The 6,071-nt window shown below is 42.4% G+C and overlaps 1 protein-coding gene across 1 annotated transcript in view; it reads left to right on the forward strand.

Annotated features, from left to right (window-relative positions):
* rnf43 (ring finger protein 43) overlaps positions 1–6,071 on the forward strand; it is a 97,288-nt gene that overhangs the window by 43,759 nt on the left and 47,458 nt on the right. The gene's annotated exons all lie outside the window — the stretch shown is intronic.

A 6,071-nucleotide genomic window follows, 5' to 3' on the forward strand; every position in this document is an offset into this window, starting at 1 on the left:
CTAAAAATATTTTAATGAGCAAAAATGTATATATAATGCCATCTTTGTCAAACCACCTCATTCAGACTTGGAGCGATATTTTGGATGTGTCACCTAACTTTGCCCAATGTCAAAGCCGAGGCGCTGCCAGTTAGCATTGCTTGTTTTTCCGCTGCACCCAGAACTGAGTGCTGCTGATCTGTGCTTCTTAACTTGCAAAAAATGACATCTCGCTCCATGTCACCAATTACAGTAACAAATGTTGCTTCACTCATTCACTGCCAGACAATGTGCCAAAATGTGTTTACTCCTTTACGAACAATTCCAGTCTGGTTTCCGCCCCCGCCACAGTACTGAATCGGCTCTTATAAAAATCACGAATGATCTTTTGAAGGCAGCCGATGCCGGTTTACTCTCCATCCTGACCGCGGCTTTTGACACCATTTCCCACCCCATCCTTCTCGACAGACTTTCCACCCTAGGCATCACTCTAAATCAACTCGTTCACCTCACGGTCCTCTCCTGTGTCCTCTGGTGTGCCCCAAGGTTCTGTCCTGGGGCCCCTTCTCTTTATTACCTACCTTCATCCTCTTGGCAATATTTTCCGCAAGTTTGGCATTCACTTTCACTGCTTCGCGGATGACACCCAACTCTACCTCTCCAGCAAACCCGACGCTTCTCTTCCACCTTCATCCCTTTCACTTTGCCTCTCAGAAATTAAATCCTGGCTTTCCCATAACTTTCTCAAGTTTAACAGTGAAAAAACTGAACTTCTCCTTGTCGGTACCAAATCCACCCTACACAAAGCAAACAGTTTTTCTTTCTCTCCCCATTGACAGTTCAACCGTGTCCCCCTCCCTTCAGGTCAAGAGCCTGGGTGTCATCCTCCATAGCTGACTATATTTTCACTCCCATATAAATTCCATAATCGGTCTGCATATTTCCACCTCCGTAATATCAATCGTCTCCGTCCCTCGCTCACCCCTCACTCCGCTGATATCCTTATCCACAGTCTCGTCACCTCCCGCATCGATTATTGTAACTCACTTCTGTTCAGTGTCAATCAGAAATTTCTCCATAAACTCCAACGAGTCCAAAATTCTTCAGCCCGGATCATCACAAAAACCCCTTGCTTTCACCACATGCTCCAGCAGCTCCACTGGCTCCCTGTTAAACATCAAAACGAATTCAAAATACTTGTGTTTACATTCAAAGCCATCCATAACCTTGCCCCTCCCTAGTGTCTGACCTGCTTCAAATCTTTGTTCCCTCTCGGTCCCTCAGATCCTCATCCTCCCTTCACCTCTATGTGCCCTCTGCCCGTCTCACCACGAGGGGATGCAGAGCTTTCAGCCGCTCTGCTCCCAAACTCTGGTATTCACTTCCACCCAACATCCGTAATATTGACTCACTCCTTATTTTCAAGTTCCACCTCAAAGCCCATCTGTTTAAAATTGCTTTCAATGTCTAGTTCAATCTGCTATTTTATTATTTATCATTTTATTGTTGTGTGCTTTGTTTTTATTGTAAAGTGTCCTTGAGTGCTTTGAAAGGCGCTTGAAATGAAATGTATTATTATTATTATTATTATCTCATCTCTCTCATCTCATTTTCCGTCCCGCTTATTCCTCATTAGGGTCGCGGGGGTTGCTGGAGCCTATCTCAGCTGTCTTCGGGCACGAGGCGGGGGACACCCTGAATTGGTTGCCAGCCAATCGCAGGGCACACAAAGACATACAACAGTCACTCTCACACTCACACCTAGGGACAATTTGGAGTGGTCAATCTGCCTGCCATGCATGTTTTTGGAGTGTGGGAGGAAACCGGAGAACCCGGAGAAAACCCACGCGGGTCCGGGGAGAACATGCAAACTCCACACAGGGAGGCCGGACCGGGACGCGAACCGGCGACCTCTGTACTGTGAAGACGGTGTGCTAACCACTGGACTACCGGGCCGCCCTATTATTATTATTATTATTATTATTATTATTATTATTATTATTATTCCAGCGTCACGGTTTTTGTCAGTTTTTTCTCAAATTGCAGGTCCCAGAGAATATTGACTTTTAGGACTACATAAGCATTCAGTTCAGCGTAAAAAAACTTAGACTCTTTCCTCAGAAAAAAAAAAGTTAATTCCTAAATTATATGGGTCTGGATTTATACGAGCTTGAAATGAGGGCAACTGTCCAAAATACAATGCAGTACATACTTATTGGTTGATATAGTGCTTCAAAAACAGCTGAATGTGTAACAAAGCGCTTAAATGGACAAAAGGCAAAGGCTGCCCCCTTGTGCAAAGGAACAATATTGCCAGAGGCCTGACCAGCACTTTATTTGCACCCCAGCAAAAAAAAAAAAACTGAACAAATTCGGGAATGGCGCTCCACGTCACACTTTTCAATTCCCGGGTAACTTCAGGAATAGAAGCAAATTAGTTAATAGACTTAGCATGCAAGGGAGATGCTAAAATAGTTGACACAGCTCACTGACAGAATGACCAGTCTGCTGATGCCCATCTCTGCAAGTTATAGATTTGTGGAAATTGTAGTAACTGGAGAAACTCAATACACAGAAGACGCACTGCGCGTCAAGTTCCATCGTCCGTGGGGCAACACTGTGCATTGTTCAAAAATGCTGATTCAGGTAGCATATCAACGACATTGTCTTGATCTCAGTGTCTGATGACGTGGGAGCATGAAGGGAGTTTGAAAATTTAGGTGTTGGATGGTAGCATGGTTAGCTTAGTGCTCGCTAGCTGGTGCGACAGAACACAAATGGCATTGAAATGTTTTCGAAAGAGAAAAAAATAACCACCGTTCTCGTGTTGGTCAGCGCATGTAGTGGAATTCTGATCAAATTGAACTTATTTTTGGGACTAAGTTTTGTTCGTAACCCGTTTACACGACTTCGACTTAATTTGCTCTTAATTAAAAAACAAAAAACACAATTTTTCCTTTGCAGCATGTCAGAGGTCATATCTCTGACACAGCACCACACAGACGCCCTCAAATATTATCACAGTACGGGAAAAGGCCGAACCATGGTCAAATATGTTTTTGAAAGGACCGTTTTGTTGAACACAGCCGTCAAGGAGTTACTGTACCCAGCATGAACTCCTGCATGTCTCGAAAACCTAGTGCACTTGCACCCCTTTGATGAGAAACAACCAAAAAAATGTTCATGTAAACTTTGGATGGCACTGTAGAATGGTGTTCCAAAGGGCAACTGTTTTATGTGTTTACCTGCCCACTTGAGTGGATTCCACAGCCTGCTGGCTCCAACAGTGAGGTAGAGGCTCCGGTGCCCGCATGTCTGCTGTCTGCTCCGGAGACATTCTTAGTCTGATATCACTGTTGCACGTTCAACAAAGATTTTTGAAAGGCTGGGCTGACAGAAATGCTGCCACGCCGCTGACAGAAGAGTGTATAGTATGTGTTAAGGGTAGGCGGGTGCAATTACGCCGCAGTCAAAAGTTGCATTGTCAAATTGCCTCCAGTCAGAAAGCCAGAAGCTTTGAAGTGCTGCCTGTTTCGGGAGGCATGTGGAGGCTACAACATTGTCCATTCACACAAAAATAGACATTTTTGTGTGAATGGACAATGTATGTCTGCAAGGCATGGATGCTTCTGTTTGTTCATTCTGTGGCTTTAACAATTGTCGATTGCATTTTACCCAGTAAAAGTGCATGTGCCGCCATACTAATTATTTCCTCGGTTATTCTTAACATTTCCATGCACTCATTAACCTGCTATCCACTGTCACACTGCCCCAAATAATATTTTGAATTCAGAGTCTGCATGCTGCTGTCGCATCCACACTGGTGATTTGTTGTGCAGGGAACTTCCACTTACCATCCTGTAATTGCTAGTTCATAATTGATGGAATTTCAAAAATAATACCATACCAATTATTGTTTTGCTTCATTTACAGCATCCACATACTTGAAACATATTTAAAGATATTCAGATGCTAGGCTTTCAGTAGTGCTACGTCTGAATCAAACCAGACTGAAAAAAGTGTGTTGTGATTTACTACAAGTCCACTAGAGGGTACCATTAGCCAGGAAATAACTTCCCGACCTTTCTTAAGGATGTCCATTTTTTTCTTAAAGTCCGTCTTGAAAATGCCTTTAACAGTAAATCTGCCACCAAATCCATTTCTTCTCCTCCTTCTGCCATTGTGGGTTGACGAAACCGCTATTAAGTCAAAACAAAAATATATTTGCTTATGCAGCTTGGGAATGATACAGTGTGCTCTTGCCAGTAAGCTCTTGTCACTTGCGGCGAGTGATAAGAACAGTTTTTGCAAAGTCACTAGCCAATCATAGTTTGCGAAAACTCTCAACGTTGACTAGCTCCTTCAAGAAGGCGTCAGTACTCCCTTTTGGGTTGCCAACTCGAAAGCTGATTGGTTGAATGGCTGATGGCTGAAATGTGATTGGTTATATGCTTAAATACAAAAACACACCTCTGGAAGCAGTGCGACAGGGGAAAAGTAATGACAGGAAGCCAATTTGGAATTATTTAATAAGAATTCATGGACAAAATATAATTAACATCAGTCCGTGATTCAGATACTTTTAGGCCAGCAGAGAAGGCCTTGATGGTCCGCCACTGTCAGATTAAAATCCCCCCACCAAAAAAAAAAGCCAAAAATAGAATATAATATTTATTGCTCCTAAGAGCACAGTTTAATTTTTATAAAGATTATGTTCTCATTTTGTTGAGTTTTTGAGGTGTCTATTTAGACTGTAAATTAATACATTAAAAATTTTAGAGTTTTCCATTAACCTTTCCAGAGTATCTGACTGTAATGCGTTGGTGCAAAGATTGCCACATGTACCACCTTACCACTCCTAACGTGTAATTGCATTTGGCATCACATTCTTCGCTGCACTACTATTTGTTGAATTGAGATCTCGTGATATTGTATGATCATCTCTCTCATCATGTCAAGCATGGAGTACATATAACAAGCTTTTGTCTAACTGCAGTAGTTTTTTTCTTCTCCCTGCGCAAAAAGTAAATTTGGCCCATTTTAGGATTACCCGTGTATGCGGAATGCTTTGCACCATTTCCAGAATCATTCTTTGTCTTTTTATGGGTGTATGTGTGTCTGTGTATATGTGCCTGTATTTTTTTTTTCTTTATTTATTTATTTTTGTGCGATGCGGAGATTGAAGCGACTTCAAAGCGGCATGGCAGCATTTCTGTCAGCCCAGCCTGTTTACACTGCTCAGTGGAAACTGCATTCCTGTCTCATTTTTCCATGGCATTCCACGAGGAGCTCCATGCTTTTGGGCCACGTGCCCACAAGGCCGCGAACCCCTCCGACCACCCCGCCTCTCCGGATTAAACATGCAGCCCTATCCAGCAGCACAACTCTGCAAATATGGGTTAAACGGCTCAACGAAGAGATATTTGCAATGAAAGAATCATGGTGAAGTTAAGTGACATTGAAAAATCTCCCATGACTCACTTATGATCTCACACGGAAGCCTAGTTCCGAATCACTTGCTCTGAGGAGTGAAGGGCCACATATGAAATGCTGTTTTCAACTATTTACCGGTGAGTTGCTAAGGAGTAGCTAAGTGTGCGGGTAGCATGCCCACATGAACACTGGAGAAGATCACAAATAACTTATAGCTTTTAATTTCTTTGTAGTGTATTTTGTGTGTACTTCCCCTTCTCTAGCATAAGTAGTGGAGGGGAAGAGCAAAAAAAAAAAATTCCTTCCTACTGGGTGACATAATATTAGGTTATGACGTACAGGGTAAAATTATCATGCAAAGGTTTTTTTTTTAGTTTGGAATCTTCTTTTTTTTGCCAAGAACATTTTTGGGTAGACCACATCCAAGTCTAAAGTCAAATTCAGTAATCTGTCATTCAACTATGCTCCCTTTGTTTATGGCAGATGATTTACGTGTCATGTGGCAGTGTGTATATTCTAATGGTTTAGCGTACAATATTATACAATGTTTACACATACAGAGAACTATCAGCCGTGAGACTGTACGTGTGCTGTAGTTTATTCTGTGCGATTTAGTGATGATGATATTTTTAGTCTCAATCCGACGACTAAAGCAGCTT

This window comes from Hippocampus bargibanti, linkage group LG16 (genome assembly GCF_051943395.1).
Source record: "Hippocampus bargibanti isolate YZ-2025 linkage group LG16, ASM5194339v1, whole genome shotgun sequence".
Lineage (NCBI taxonomy): Eukaryota > Metazoa > Chordata > Actinopteri > Syngnathiformes > Syngnathidae > Hippocampus > Hippocampus bargibanti.